This window comes from Macaca nemestrina, chromosome 1, assembly GCF_043159975.1.
Source record: "Macaca nemestrina isolate mMacNem1 chromosome 1, mMacNem.hap1, whole genome shotgun sequence".
NCBI lineage: Eukaryota > Metazoa > Chordata > Mammalia > Primates > Cercopithecidae > Macaca > Macaca nemestrina.
In genome coordinates this window covers 16561434-16577998 of record NC_092125.1, presented here as the reverse complement: position 1 = coordinate 16577998, position 16565 = coordinate 16561434, and the positions used below count along the sequence as shown (strand labels likewise).

Here is a 16565-nt window from a genome sequence, read left to right as displayed (position 1 = left end):
CGGTGAGAAGAGATCGTGCCATTGCACTCCAGCCTGGGCAACAAGAGCGAAACTCTACCTCAAAAAATCAAAATAATAAAAATAAAAATAAATTAAAACCCAGAATCTTAACTCTGTCATCTAGGCTGGAGTTCAGTGGCGCAATCTCAGCTTACCACAACCTCCACCTCTAGACTCAAGCAATTCTCATGCCTCAGCCTCCTGAGTAGCTGGAACTACAGGCATGCATCACCACGCCCCGCTAATTTTTTTGTAGTTTTAGTAGAGACAGGGTTTCAACATGGTAGTCAGGCTGGTCTGGAATTCTCCTGACTTCAAATGATCTGCCCGCCTCAACCTCCCAAAGTACTGGGATTATGGGCATGAGCCACTGCGCCCAACTCCATATTTCACTTCTTAAGAGGAATGGACAGATAATCTTTTAGTGATAGCTTCTCACAAGGGGTCAAACATCCAGTGAGGGACTGCTGCAGAGGGCAGACCACCTGCAAATGCAGTAACAACTCTCAAATAATAGAAAACAAATTAGTGGGTTGGAATCAAGAGGTTGGTGCCCTCTTTTCAATGCTATCTTTTCCTCTACCCTCTGACTACAAGCTCAGGCATTAACATGGTCCTCCTCTCTCAAAATAAAAAATTATTTTAGCATTTTGGTGTTGCCAAGTTACTCAAGTTAACTAAAGATGTTTCTCTGTGTGCTGCACACCCATATCTCTGCATACACTACAAACACGAGGAGATCCATGCACAGTAGAAGACTGATAAGCACTCCAACTAAGGTGGAGGCACAGGGGTGAGAAATACACCACAGAGGAAACCACATACAATGGCCAAGCAAGTGCCAGGCAGGTTCACCTACCTGGGACTGTGAGATTCCATTACTCCATCTTAAACTCACAGCCCCAAAATAAATCTTTCACAGAGTTCACAATCCAGCTACTTACTCACAATAGGCCGGTCTTCTTAAAGTCAAACACATATCTAACATTAACCAACATCCCCTCCTTTAGAAAAGCAGCAGCTGTGAAAAAAAAATAAAAATAAGACAGTAACCTCTTTTCTAATAGTTTGTTTTCCACAATTTAATTTTGTTTCTCTAAAAGCTAATTTGGGATAATCACCCACATCAAACTAGCCATAGACCAGTTTGGATGTTGTTGAACTTGTAAGGTGAGTCACATGACTAATTAAGATCATTAGGACTGTGGTACAACAGTGATGTTTTATAGTTAGCTGTCAAAAGTATACAAAATCCAGAATCCGTTTTGTTCATCAAATTAACTATTACTTTATAAAATAAACGGTTGGACCTAATCACCAATGACAGATCAAAGATAAATTTTGAAATATATCATTTGCTTACTTTCTGGGTAAAAGTTTAAAATGAATGTGCTGAAATTGCTTCACAATTTCTTCTTCCACTTCCATCAACATATTTCTCCGTGAAAGGGTGTCTCTATGATGCGCATTATTAAAACAAAATAGAGAAACCATTGAGATACATATTATCCCCTAAAATAGTGTTATCAATCCAAAACTGAGTAGATAAATTATCAAAGCAAGAAGGAAGCAAGCGGCCAGGTATGGTGGCTCATGCCTGTAATCCCAGCATTTTGGGAGGCTGAGGTGGGCGGATCACAAGGTCAGGAGTTTGAGACCGGACTGGCCAACATAGTGAAACCCAAAAAAATTAGCTGGGTGTGGTGGTGGGCACCTATAATCCCATCTATTTGGGAGGCTGAGGCAGGAGAATCACTTGAACCCGGGAGGCGGAGGTTGCAGTGAGCCGAGATCCCACCACTGCACTCCAGCCCAGGCAACAGTGGGAGACTCCATCTCAAACCAAAAAAAATAAAGAAAAGAAAAAAGAAAAAAAAGGAAGCTCACTTATCAAATTAAAATCTTAAAATAATGATATGCATGGTGTCTGTTCAAAGTCTGTCACTAGCATTTAATCCAGAGAACCGATCTCTCACTTGTAACTTTAGTTATAATTGCAGAACAAAGTAATTAGAGTAACTGTGACTCACTTTATTCATCTCTGATATGCACATTTTCATGGAACAAATATAATTTTTTAATAATGCTTTTCTTTTTTCCTATGTTTATTGGGATTATATTTAAAGAAATGGAAGTTTATGTCTGTTAAACCTAACGATAAAAATTGAGGTTTTAAAATTTTATACTGTATATTTCTTCATGTTTCTTTTTTAAAAATTAATATTAATTACATTCTCAGAAGTACCAATCTGTGAGGGACTGGAAATTAAAGACACTTGAGTTCCTTCAGTTCTCTGCCACAGAGAAGTGCTGTGCTAGGTAATGTGGATGGGAACAAGTCACTGGCTGAGACCTGGACTCGCTTGGAGAAACTGCCTCTGCCGATGGAAGGGCATGGTGAGGACCCCGCCAGTACTGGGCTGGACACCAGGTTTCCAAGGCTAAAGCAAGACACAAAAACTCAGTGCTATGGAAGATGTAAGGAGGGAAATGCACCTTACTTATCTACGTAGTTTCTAAAGATAAAATATATGCAAAATTCTAAGAGATCTTGATAAACAGCAAAATACTTCTATGTTTGCCAGTTTGTCTCCAAGTCTTAAAACCTAGTAATCAAGCAAACGAGCAACCCCCTCCACATACACACAACATCAGCAATGACGAACTCAGGCACCTGGGCCTGACACTGAGCCTCCAGAAAAGCCCAGAGTTCAGCCTTTCTCAGTGTGGAGCGGCACCGTGTCATCCGTTCCCGAGTTGGAACCCATCAGAGGCCAGCACAGGCCTGACAGCATGGGAAGGAAAAGAAGGGCAATTAAATGGGGAGGAACACCTTGGTTCAGGTAGGGCTTTAACTCACATTTCTACAATGAGTTTTAAAAAAAAATAACATAAAAACTCTATTTGTACTAACAATAGGCCTGAAACCCAGAGGGCCACCAATGCTGTCTGACTGCTATGGTTTGGCTCTGTGTCTCCACCCAAATCTCATCTTGAATTGTACTCCCCTAATTCCCACGTGTTGTGCGAGGGACCCGGTGGGAGACAATCTTGAATCATGGCGGCGGCTTCCCCCATACTGTTCCCGTGATAGTGAATAAGTCTCACAAGATCTGATGGTTTTATCAGGGGTTCCGCTTTTGCACCTTCCTCATTTTCTCTTGCTTCTGCCATGTAAGAACTGCCTTTTGCCTCCGTCAAGATTCTGAGGCCTCCCCAGTCATGTGGAACTCCAGTTAAACCACTTTTTCTTCCCAGTCTCGGGTATATCTTTATCAACCGTGTGAAAATGCATTAATACAGTAAATTGGTACCAGTAGAGTGGGGCGTGGCTGAAAAGATACCCGAAAATGTGGGAACAACTTTGCCGACTGTTACTTTAGTAGGAAACAGACAGCAGTTGCAACAGTGTGGAGGGCTCAGAAGAAGAGAGAAAAATGTGGGAAAGTCTGGAACTGGCCTGAGATTTGTTGAATGGCTTTGACCAAAAGCCTGATAGTGATATGAACAAGAAGGTCCAGGCTGAGGTGATCTCAGAGGAAGATGAGGAACTTGGGAAGTGGAGCAGAGGTGACTCCTGTTATGTTCTAGCAAAGAAATTGGTGGCATTTCGCACCTGCTCTAGAGATTTGTGGAACTTTGAACTTCAGAGAGAGAATTTAGGGTATCTGGCAGAATAAATTTCTAACCAGCAAAGCATTCAAGAGGTGACTTAGGTGCTGTTAAAGGCATTCAGTTTTATAAGGAAAGCAGATCATAGATGTTCAAAAAATTTGCAGCCTGACAATGTGACAGAAAGGAAAAATCCCATTTTCTGAGGAGAAATCCAAGCCACCTGAAGAAGTGTGCATAAGTAATGAGGAGCCAACTGTTAATCCCCAAGACAATGGGGAAAATGTCTCCAGGGCATATCAGAGGCCTTCCCAGCAGCCCCTCCCTTCACAGGCCCAGCTACCAAGGAGAAAATGGTTTCATGGGCCAGGCCCAGGGTTCCTGTGCCGTGTGCAGCCTACAGACTTGGTGCCCTGTGTTCCAGTCCCTCCAGCCATGGCTGAAAGGGCCCAACACAGAGCTGGGGCCCTGGCTTCAGAGGGTGCAAGCCTCAAGCTTTGGCAGCTTCCACATGGTGTCGAGCTCACGAGTGCACAGAAGTCAAGAACTGAGGTTTGGGAACCTCAGCCTAGATTTCAGAGGATGTACGCAAATGTCTGGATAACCAGGCAGAAGTTTACTGTAGGGGCAGGCACTCATGGAGAAGCTCTGCTAGGGCAGTGTAAAAGGGAAATGTGTGGTGGAGCCCCCACACAGAGTCCCTACTGGGGCACTGCCTAGTGGAGCTATGAGAAGAGGGCCACTGTCCTCCAGACCCCAGAATGGTAGATCCACTGACAGCTTGCATCGTTCACCTGGAAAAGCTGCAGACACTCAATGCCAACCTGTGAAAGCAGCTGGGAGGGAGGCTTTACCCTGCAAAGCCACAGGGGTGGAGCTGCCCGAGACCATGGGAACCCACCTCTTGCATCAGCATGACCTGGATGTGAGACCTGGAGTCAAAGTAGATCATTCTGGAGTTTTAACATTCGACTGCCCCACTGGATTTCAGACTTGCATGGGCCCTGTAACCCCTTTGTGTTGGTCAATTTCTCCCATTTGGAACAGCTGTATTTACCCAATACCTGTTGTGTCTAAGAAGTAATTGGCTTGCTTCTGATTTCACAGGCTCATAGGTGGGAGGAACTTGCCTTGTCTCAAATGAGACTTTGGACTGTTGACTTTTGGGTTACTGCTGAAATGAGTTAAGACACTGGGGGACTGTTGGGAAGGCATGATTGGTTTTGAAATGTCAGGACATGAGATTTGGAGGGGACAGAGGTGCAATGATATGGCTTGGCTCTGTGTCCTCACCCAAATCTTATCTTGAATTGTACTCCCTAATTCCTACATGTTGTAGGAGGAGAGACCTGGTGGAAGACAGCTCGAATCATGGGGGCAGTTCCCCTTATACTGTCCTCGTGGTAGTGAGTAAGTCTCACGAGATCTGACGAAAGTTTTTATCGGGTGTTTCCGCTTTTACATCTTCCTCATTTTCTCTTGCTGCCGCCATGTAAGAAATGCCTTTCACTTCCTGCCTTGATTCTGAGGCCTCCCCAGCCATGTGGAACTATAAGTCTAAGTAAACCTCTTTTTCTTCCCAGACTCCGGTATGTCTTTATCAGCAGTGTGAAAACGGACTAATACACTGACCTTCAGCTTATTCGTCACCTCTTCATTTTGAGAGGGTGGAAAAGTGAGCAGTACTTTTTCAATGGACTTCCCAATGTCTCTACCCCAAAAGATAGACCTTAAAATATTAGTGTTTTCCACAAGACCCTTTATACTAGACTTTTTAGAAGGCACCCTGGTGGTAAAGTTGTAGAAAGGCCCAGGCAAGAAGTTAAACACAAAGTTACAGGTAGTCTTTAGCAAACCACCCACTTTTATTATGGAGTCAAAGGAATCTTCTCCAGGTGTTAACAGCATTCTATACATTATCTGAAGGTATCCAACATGGAACTGTCTTCCAGCAATTCTGGAAGTTACTAGGAATCTAAACACTTAGAAGAATACAGCAAGCTGTGACCAAAATACAGATACTACCATAAACACAAGATTAGAAGGATCCAGTGTTTGGAAGCTTCCAATTAAGTTAAAATTCAAGAACAATATTGTGTGTGTGTGTGTGTGTGTGTGTGTGTGTTGCCAAAAATGTAATGTAGGTCAAATTAGTTCATCTCAATTTAAGGAGCACAGAACATGATCTTTCAGGTGCTATGTGCTTTCTAACCCACAGAACACACCCAGTATCTGAGCAACAGGAAGCTAGGATGGTTTTGAACACAAAAATGTAAGAATCGCCCACAGGATTTGAGGCAGAGTCCAGCAAGCCTTTATTCCAACTCCAACAATAACAGAACACTTAGCAGGAGGGCGCTGTGCGGAAACCACTTCTCTGAGGATTATTAGTATATTTGCAATTTATTTGGCATCTCCTCCCACTCTTCCCATGAAGACATGAACTCTGAGAAACCTTCACCCTCCTGTAGAAGCCTTCCCTTTTTCCTCCAAAATCCCCAACCAACAGACTACACTAACTTACTGTCATGAAAAGCACAGGCTCACACTCCACACAGGGATTGCCAGATACTTCGTGTAACAGTGTAAGAAGAGAAAGATAAAGGGTTTTGGCTGATGGAATAACTCATTATTCCATCAGCCAAGGCCTGTGTAAATGTTTACCCATTAATGGAAAGTCAAAGTACACACATTTTAGAGGCATGTTAATGTAGGATTTAATCAGGCACCATAAATCACCAGGCCAGTTTTCCTCACACACAAGTTTCATATTTCAGTTCAGATAGAGTAGAAATACTGTCCTCAGAATTTATACACATTTGATCTAACTGATTAAGTTCCACACTGCTCTTTTGTTCACTATAAACAAAAAGATGTTAAAAAAAAATTCCCAAACTGCCACAGCATGAATTGAAAACATACCATCTGCAGCTGCTTAGCCACAGCTACTGCCCCCAAATCAAATGAAAGGCTCAAGAAATGCTCAGCTGTGTTCTTATTGCTTGAGAGTTTCCCGGAATCCTTCCATGATTAACTTATTGGCAAAAATTAGCAATATATGCATAGCCCATCTATAATACACCTCGAGCAGACAGCAGTAATCAAAAGGAAATGAATGCAACTTTCGAATTATCAAAATGCCACGATGCTCCTGTTAAAAACCATTTAGCCTTTCCATCTTACAAAAATTTGAAATGTCATTTATTTTAACCAAGAGTTTTCTCCTGCCTCTTTTTCTGATTTGATAGTGGAAAGTGACAAATACATCCTTATCACTAAGTTTTTATTCTTTTGCACATCTTCATTCAAGAACATGAACACTCCAATCTCTAGGAGAAAATTCCAGTCCAAAGCCAGATATAATCCCCTAACTTAGAGCAAACAAGTGTAAGCCGGTACTCTCCAACATTCTGAGAGGAATAAGCTCACGTTCATAGTACACTGTGGATGTTATGAGTTGACCCTCTGGAAAGAATATTTACGTCTGGTATCATCAGAATTGCTGCTACACATCCTTGGAAACCGACAAGATAACTCTAGAAACACAAAACTCAAGAGCCCAAGAATGGGGGCCACGCTCCATCTCCTGCCCCTGACACTATGGTGCACTGACCACAGTACTTGCTGCCCTTGAGCTTGGACACAGTCTTGGAATCGGAATCTACCCCACACAGTCTCCAAAGTGGCCACTCAAATCGATCAGAATCGTCACTTCAAGAGTTTTTCAAGGTGCTAGCCAGCAGTCTGCTGAAGGTCCTTTCAGGCTAAAGCAGCATAACGTGAGCTCATTAGAGAAGGAGAAAATCACACGCACAACTGCTTCCTTACTATTTGCCCCGACCCCATCCCAACTCCTCAGACTGGGAGACGGCCCCTGGACTCCAGTGGAACTTCCTCTGAATCGCAGGCAAGCCAGAGGGCCCTGCAGTCATTCGAAAGGTTTTTGCTCCCAAGAACCCCTCTGGCTCCTGAATAAGTGATTACCATTATTCCATTCATCAAGTGTCTCTTAAGCCTTCTATTATGAGTCTGAATTTTAAACAGGGACTAGGTCTTTTATTACATCCCCTGATCCATGTCTCCAGTAACATTTCTTTCGAAGTTATAGAATCTGTCAGCAATCTCATTATTAGACTTTATCCTCCCTTCCACCACCCAGAACTAAACTACATCCAACAGGGTGGTGGGGGGGGGGGGTATTAGAAAATCTGTATTTCCAGAATAAGAGCACCACAAGGGCAACACCCTGTCTGCCTTTCTCACCACCATAACCTGAGTCCCTAGAACTGTGTCTGGTAAAAAAGAACACATAATAAATAGCTGATGAATGAATACATCTGAGCACCAGCTATACAATAGGCAGCTTATCTCAATAAATCCTCTCTGTAATGCTATAACACAGATTGAACTTCTTCCATTTACAGGTTCAGAAATGTGGACTTTTAGAGAGGAAGCCGCTGACTGACATACAGGCCCCAAAGCCATGGAGATGGCCCCTCAGTCTTAGCCCATGTCTGATCTATCCAAAATGTGTTCTGTATCTTGGGAGTACAGGACAGCAAAAAAAAGCTCAAGATCACAAGGACTTTTATCCTACAGTAGAGAGGAATACTAGGGAAGCCCCCAACACAAGAGTTCGAACATCCAGCATCACACAAAGCATCATAAAACCCGCTGGGCAAAGCAGAACCAAACAATTGGCAAGCCTAATTCCACAAGACTAGAACAGAAGCCCAAGGATAGCCAGTTACACGACATTCCCTAGCATCCCCTGAAGTTAGGTCAGGTCATAATAAGAGCTCCAGAAGAATAAGAGTGGAAGGGATGGAGGAGACACGTCTGGGCCAGCCCTTTAGGTGATGCACACCTGGGTGCCCCATCCCCCTCAACAAGCCTCAGCGCAGACCACTCAGGGCAATGCAGTGGGGCTGGGCCCTATGGTGGCAGAAACAGATGGAAGGAACCTGAATCCACACGTGTCAGGTGGAGGAGAGCAGCCTACCTGCTTTTCAGTGGAAATCAGCTTTTCCGCCGCCAGAGCATTTTGTAGTGTCTCTTAGAGCAGGTAGAGCTACCTTAACCAATACAGCCCTAAGGAAAAGTCTTCTCACCTTGATGGCACATTTCACATGCAAAACAACCATTAACCTGGTAGAACTGATGAAAATGTTCTAGTACTTTCATTTATGGTTGGAGAGGTTTAGCAACTCAGAACTTCAGTAGTAGAAGAAATAGAAAAGGGGGTGGTTAACTAAGTCTAGAATTTTATTGTTATGTCAACTAGGTTTTCATTTTGCTAACCAGTATCTATCTCTTCAGCATAAATGATTGAAAATCTGTATTTTTTCAGGGCTAGTTGATTAGTCTCCTTCATATAGTATCATAAAACTGAACTCAGGATTTTTTTTTTTGTTTTAATAATTGTTGCATTTGAAATAATTGGAAATAGTTTGAACTAATTAGAAAAAATTCCTCAGTTTTGCAAAAATAAACAGATTTATTTTCATTCACCTAAAATTTTCTAAGTATCAGATACAAATCAACCAGTAATATGTCAGGATCCATCTCTTCAGAAGCAAAGTTGCTCAGCTCAATGCTGTAAGCCGGCCTGAGCCAGGCCTGCAACACGTGTCAGCCAACTAACAAAAGAAGCACCTGATCTCCAGAATGAGTGGGTGGGATGTAAGATGAGACCCAGTGGGAAAATTGTCAAATCAGATAGGAAAATCACACCCCTGTAGGGAAAAGGGAAGTTGAGATGTGACTGAAGATAAATACATAAATATCTAACAGAAATTGCTCCTAAAATCATTTGACAAATGGATATGACCTCAGAAAAGGTCGTGTGATAAATATGAAGGTAAAGAAAGCTCAGTGTGGTCATATAAAGTATATAACAAAGTAAAAGTAAATAAATTATGCTGAGTTTTGAAAGAAGCTTTATACACAAGAGTGCATACTGCATGATTCTATTTACATGAAGTGCAAGAACAAGCAAAACTTATAAAAAAAAAAAAAAAGAACAAAGGTTGCCTCAGATGAAGGTGGGAAATGAAAGAGTAAGTTGACTGAGCAGGGGCATGAGAGAACTTTCAGATGTGATAGGAACATTTCACATCCTAACAGAAGTATGGGCCACATGGGTGTATGCATTTATCACAACTCACAGAATGATACACTTAAGATTTGTGCATTTCACTCTATACCTTTTACTTCAAAAAACGTAAAAGTTATTAACTCATTTATAACATACATGCTGAAGTGTTTAGTGAGAAAGTGTACAAATGTGTGCAACTTACTCTGAAATGCATCAAAAAAATAAAATGGACTGATGGATGGGTAAAAACAGAGAGACATGTATAAAGCAAATAAAGTCAGACCTAACAACTGTGGAATCCAGGAGGTGGGTACAGGGGTGTCCCCTACACCACACAGTATTTTCAGCTTTTCTATATGATCGCACATTTGCATGATAAAACGCTGGGGGAAAGTATATGGTGATTGCATTGAGATTTATTGGTTTAAATAAATCTCAGAAGTTTAAAGCAGAATGCAAATCTTACCCAGCACTTACTGTGAGTTCATGAGACATGAGATAGGAAGTGGACTGAAGGAAGGGAGCACTGGCAGCAAATGAACACCACCCCAGAGACTTGGGGGCGGATGGGATGCTGAGGCGAGGCGAGCTCTTTTTGTCCACAGACATCCTTCCTAATGTTGCCTCAGTTTAAAACTCTTGTGGCTGGGCGCAGTGGCTCACACCTGTAAACCCAGCACTTTAGGAGGCCAAGGTGGGCAGATCACGAGGTCAGGAGTTTGAGACCAGCCTGACCAACATGGTGAAACCCCATCTCTACTAAAAATACAAAAATTAGCTGGGTGTGGTGGCCATACCTGTAATCCCAGCTACTCAGGAGGCTAAGGCAGGAGAATCGCTTGAACCCAGGAGTCGGAGGTTGCAGTGTGCTGAGATTGTGCCACTGCACTCCAGCCTGAGTGACAGAGCGAGACTCCGTCTCAAATAAATAAATAAATAAATAACTCTTGTTATTCAGCAAATCACTTCAGTGTATCAATTATCAAGTTATATATTCCTAAGTATAAAGTCTCAAAACAAAACACATGACCTTGAGTAGCAAATATGATACTATGTGTATATTCTGTCGACTAACTGAAACGAATTCAGTAATTTTATACCAAAACATCATTTATATCTCTGATATATCCAAAATAATTTTCTTTTAGGTTTATGACACAGTCTATAACCTTTAGTAAATTACAATGAGGAAAAAAAACATAATGACCATCTTACATGATAGACAAAGTAATTATCACCACTTTGAAAATACTGTCCGTCACTTCTCCTTAATGTTGCTTTTGTTAATAAAATCCATTTCTGGAGTTGCAAAACCTAAACCAGGCAAAAAGATGAGTTCGGATTTAAGCAGATCATGTTAACAGAGATAGTACTGTGATCAAAGGAACAACTGAGAGTGTTTTGTGCGTATCTTCTGGTCTTGGAGAGGGCCTACAGTTTCCCTGCACACAAGAGGCCCTCAATAAAAATTCAAATCCTAACCATTTTCCAAAGCTTAACTCAAGTTCTATCTTCCTTGAATGTTTTCCTAATTATGCAAACCCACCTTATTCTCAGCTAACCACACAGTCTTTCATCTGAAAGAAGCTGTACTGCCCACCAATCATATGGTCTCATTTACACGGGACTCTTTTTCTCATACACCTGACACACAGCCATCAACTCTGCCCAAGTTAGTTAGTTCATCACCTAAGAAGGCAGTTCATTCATCACCTAATAAGGTAGCCCATGCTACTACACAATAGGTCTAGCGGTTAAATCATTCCCTCTGATAGTTCTGAATCAGTAACATAAGGAAGTTGAACTAAAAGAACACTCAAAGTCCCTCTGAGGACTAAATTCTAAGAGTCAGTTAATTTGCTAACTGTGCCTGACAGCTACCCAGGACTGAAGGACAGGGATGGAAGGGCAAGATCCCTGTCCTCAGGGCTCTCACACCCTAGGGTGCACCCTGTTAACTTGGAAATCTTAGAATGCCAGCATTTAAACAGACTTCACGATGGCCTGGCCTCACATCCTTATTTTAAAATTGGATTACAGGTCACTGCCCCAGAAAGATGAGGGAGTTAGACAAGGCCACCGAAGAACCCCTTACCCCACTTGTATCATCTGCAATAGCAGGATATTCTACTTTGCTCTTTTATATAATACCCCAAGCAGTTTTTTTTTTTTTTTTTTTTTTTTGAGATGGAGTCTTGCTCTGTTGCCCAGACTGGAGTGCAGTGGCACGATCTCAGCTCACTGCAACCTCCACCTCCTGGGTTCAAGCAATTCTCCTGCCTCAGCCTCCTGAGTAGCTGGGATTACAGGCATGCACTGCCACGCCTGGCTAATTTTTGTATTTTTAGTACAGACGGGGTTTCATCATGTTGGTCAGGATGTTCTCAAACTCCTGACCTCATGATCCGCCCGCCTCAGCCTCCCAAAGTGCTCGGATTATAGGCGTGAGCCACCACGCCCGGCCAGATTTTTTTAAATTATCATTTTTCTCCTTAGTTTTACCTGTTCCAAAACAGAAGAAGGTAAAAGTTCACTTTTAAGCACACTAATGCTTGCAGGGATGACAAGGAAAGCGAGGGCATATTGCCAAGACCCTGCTCCATGAAGGCAGGTGTCTCGATGTACACTTCTCTCCACCTTCCTCAACACCCCCCAGTGTGCTACAGCAAGGGAAGTACAGATGTGCTCTTTGCTATTGGAATAACGAAGAGCGTAGTAAGACTAAAGCAGTGTCTCTTGAAACTCTCCTAGGGCCTTGTTCCTCATTCCATGCACATATCCTGTGCCGACTCAACATCCCCTCTGCTCCACAGCTTATCTCAGAAAGAACTAAGTTACCGTGCCAAGCGAAGAGGATGAATTTAGAAAGCTCCACATAACCAGACGCACAGCGACAGCAGCCATCAGACATCAACCAGATTTAACTGCCCTAAAATTAGCAGTCAGAGCAAAGTAGTTACTGCAATGATTGCGTCAGAGCTATTCTGACTGGCGAACTGCCAGTTTTAAACAAATTGTCCTGCTTTCTCTACCAGAGAAACAATATTTTGGAACAGAGCCAGCTAAGCATTTCAGTGAATGTTCAAATTCTAGCTTCGCTATTAATGTTGTATAATTCAATGACAAGGTGAACAAAGTCTATGTAGGCTACATCTGCAAGGGTGTTATTTTCTTTGTTGTAAGCACTTATTCTTTGGGTGAGTAAAGTACTGTGGATGAATCCTTTTAAATATTTAAATGCCTGAAATTTATTTAGGGATTCACATTCAACTGGCTTAAACAAAGATTATGCAAATCTAGCAAAGTATAAATGCAAAACAAAAATTGTTTTCCTCTTATATTTCTTTTAATCTTGGCAAAGACTCAGAGGCTAAAAAAAATGTTCTCTGCATGATCACAGAAGGACCCACTCGCTTCCCAACAAAGAATATATAACCTGATTCAATTGGCAAAACTGCTACCTCACTACATATTATGAAATTTCTAGTTAATAACAGACAATTCACTGGCCGATAGAACAGGGCGGTTTTTAGACCAGAACAATGAGCTCATTAGCCCAACCCTTAGCCTCCACTTCCCCCTTTCAGTGATAGTGAGTCGGATAATTCCGCCATTCTCATATGCACACACCTTCTTTAGTCCCTCCCTTTCTCCCTTCTTCCTTTCTCTCTTTTCATTCTTTCCTTTTATCATGATTTATTGAAACCTACCATACCTTATAGGTGAGCTGTAGAATAAAACAACGCTATAGCTGGAACCAAGAGACATGGGTTTAAAATACAAGGACTCAGATTCAGAAAACCACACTTTCATTAAACCTTAGTTTTTGTATCTGTAAAAGGGAAAAAAATCCCACCAGCCCTATAAGGTTCTCGTTAAGTATACGTGAGAGAACACAATGAAAGTTCAAGCACAATAACATTTTACATTTGCCTTTAAGAGTATCTCTCCCCAATTCTTTATTCTCTTCATAAATCAACATTAGTCTCCTTCACTTATTCTTGTCATTTAAAACATTTTATTTATTTTTTTGTGACAGGGTCTCACCCTGTCAAACAGATTGGAGTCCCTAGTATGATCTGCCCACTGTAACCTCGAACGCCTGGGCTCAAGGGAGGGTCCCTCCTCGGCCTCCCCAGTGGCTAGGTCTACAGGTGTGCACCACCACACTCAGCTCATTTTAAAATTTCTTGTAGAGATGAGGTCCTGCTTTATTGTCTAGGGTGGTCTCAAACTCCTGGGCTCAAGCAATCCTTGCCTCAGCCTCCCAAAGTGCTGGGATTACAGGCATGAGCCACTGTGCCCAACTTAGAACATTTTAAATGGGAAAACTGACCTACTATTCCAAACAAATGAGTTACAACGACCCTCAAATAAAATTGGTTGATAAATTGGATGCTTCTACTATCATGTACGCCCTGCTTACAGCATTTCATAGCACACCTTATACACAAATGTAAACAAACAGGAGTTAGAATGATATCCCTCTAATGTCATATTATAAGAACTAGCAGTATGTTAAGATATTAAAGATAAAAGATTTTTACCACGTAAAATTAAGACTATGGCTACTGAACACCTACCACATTTAAGGTATAAATAATATCCTCATGTACTTTGCAACCCTCAAACTAAAAGTACTGAATCAACAAAAGATGCACACTATACACTACTGATTGCATTTTTAAACAACATGATTTCCTGTAGAAATTAACACTGCTAATGGACTGAGAACTAAAGGACTACAGACAGTACTACACAATACAGAAATCCTTTTCAGTAAGCTTGATTAAGTACCAGCCAGGGCTTTTAAGTCAACTGCAGCCTCATGGGATTCAAATAGGGCTGTGCAGTCATCAGCACAGACCAGACTCTGAAACCTGGGAAAGGTGTAAATCATACTCTCTCATGAAAGGAGGCCACCTAAGGGTGCCCAGGCTCCCAGGAACCACACCCCTCTGAATGGGGCTGTAAAGTTCTTGATGTAACAGATGGAACACAGTCAAAACCCTCTTCAGAAACTTCCACATTTTTACCAGTTCCATATCAGAGTTCAATCACAGGTCATTTCAAACAACCCAGGAAAGACATAAATTAGGCATAAACTGTTGTTCAAGATAGATCATGTACAATAGAAATAATGATTAGAACTTTAACTCGACAGTATTTAGTTCAACAAAAGCCAAGATAAAGGAAGTTATTTTATGTTCAACCCACAACTCCCAATCATTTCTTTAACAAATATTAGTTCACTGTGAGCCTATTATGTGGCAAAAACCACTTAAGTACAAGGAATACAGCAGTAAACCAGAAATGTCCCTGCCCGTTTGCTGCTTATGTTCCATTACTAAAATTGCACAGGAGGATGGGTGGGGGTGGGTGGTGCTCGTTTAGCTGGAAGCTACTGGAGATACAAGAGCAGGGCTCCCTGCTGTCTCTCCTCATTCATTCCCAACCCACTAATGGCTGGGAAGTTAGGCATTCCTTGCACTAGGGGTGGCTGTGTGCTACCGTTCTGGCCAATCACATACAGACAGAGCTAGGCTATTAATCTGCACTTTTAACATACCCTGATCCTGGGACTGGTTTTGTCTGAGTGTGATAGTATGATGCTTCTAAAACAGCTGAGTTCAGGCCGGGCAAAGTGGCTCACGCTTGTAATCCCAGCACTTTGGGAGGCCGAGGTGGGAGGATACCAAGGTCAGGAGATCGAGACCATCCTGGCTAACATGGTGACACCCTGTCTCTACTAAAAATACAAAAAAAAATTAGCCAGGCATGGTGGCAGGCGCCTGTAGTCCCAGCTACTTGGGAGGCTGAGGCAGGAGAATGGCATGAACCCAGGAGGGGGAGCTTGCAGTGAGCTGAGATCGTGCCACTGCACTCCAGCCTCGGCGACAGAGCAAGACTCCGTCTCAAAAAACAAACAAAAAAAAAAACAGCTGAGTTCAACTAGAAACCTTCTAAGCAAAATAGCATCACCATTACATTAACCTCCTCAATAAATGAAACCTCAAACCAAGACCCACAAGCAATTCTGGAAGAAAACAGGCCAAAGTCAGAAATGTCTTCAGGAAAAAGAATAAATACACAGTAAATAGAAGGCCCATTACGAGTGGAGTTTGTCTTCAGCTTGCCTCACAAGATCCTACAGGCTCCCTAGAAATTCCATTTCTCAACAGTTACAAACTCTAACCAGTGATAGTAGAACAGTGGTCTCCAAACAGGGCCACACATTTCAAAGATACAAATGCCCTTGAGGTGCAGAGAAAATACTTCTACATCTATTTATTTTCAATATTAATCTTCTTAAAATTTACATTTGTTTTACAATGTCCATAATATCTTAGCACAGTAAAGTATGTTTATACATACAGATATATTATACATATACACATGCAAAAATGTGTATACAGATATGTATATAAGTATATGCATACATACATGAACACTTAGACAATTGTGTATAGATGGGATGCATGTTGAAAAAAGTTTGAGAACCTTGAGAACCTACCAAAAGAAACCACTGTTTTTTGCATTAGATCATTTAAACACCTGAAACAGGTAGCATTTGCCCTGTAAAAAGAATCAAAACTATAATTTCTAAAATTACTTATTAGAAACTTCAATACATAGAGGACAGTATCCCAAAGCTATTCCTGAACAATGTGAATACCCTACCCACTGTTCAACAAGGAACCAAATGTGTTATCAAAAACACCTCCAGAAGACAGTGAAAGCAATCGATACGCTGACTTCACAGGATATTGTGCCTTAAGCATTAATCAGAACTTTTTTAAAAACTCCACACAACAGTTCATCTCAGCATACATAATTTTATTTATTTATTTTTTTA

The 16565-nt window shown here is 41.7% G+C and overlaps 1 protein-coding gene across 10 annotated transcripts in view; it reads right to left on the bottom strand.

Moving 5' to 3' along the window:
* The window catches only part of LOC105464131 (signal induced proliferation associated 1 like 2), a 235726-nt gene that overhangs the window by 212054 nt on the left and 7107 nt on the right, over positions 1 to 16565 (bottom strand). The window contains exon 2 of one of the 10 annotated variants that reach the window (XM_071074232.1): positions 945 to 1021. The exons of 8 other annotated variants lie outside the window; for them this stretch is intronic. The gene's annotated coding sequence lies outside the window, so the exon portion shown is untranslated. Of the gene's footprint in view, positions 1 to 944; positions 7784 to 16565 lie in introns of those variants that run through there. One more of the 10 variants, XM_071074229.1, reaches the window with a different exon arrangement.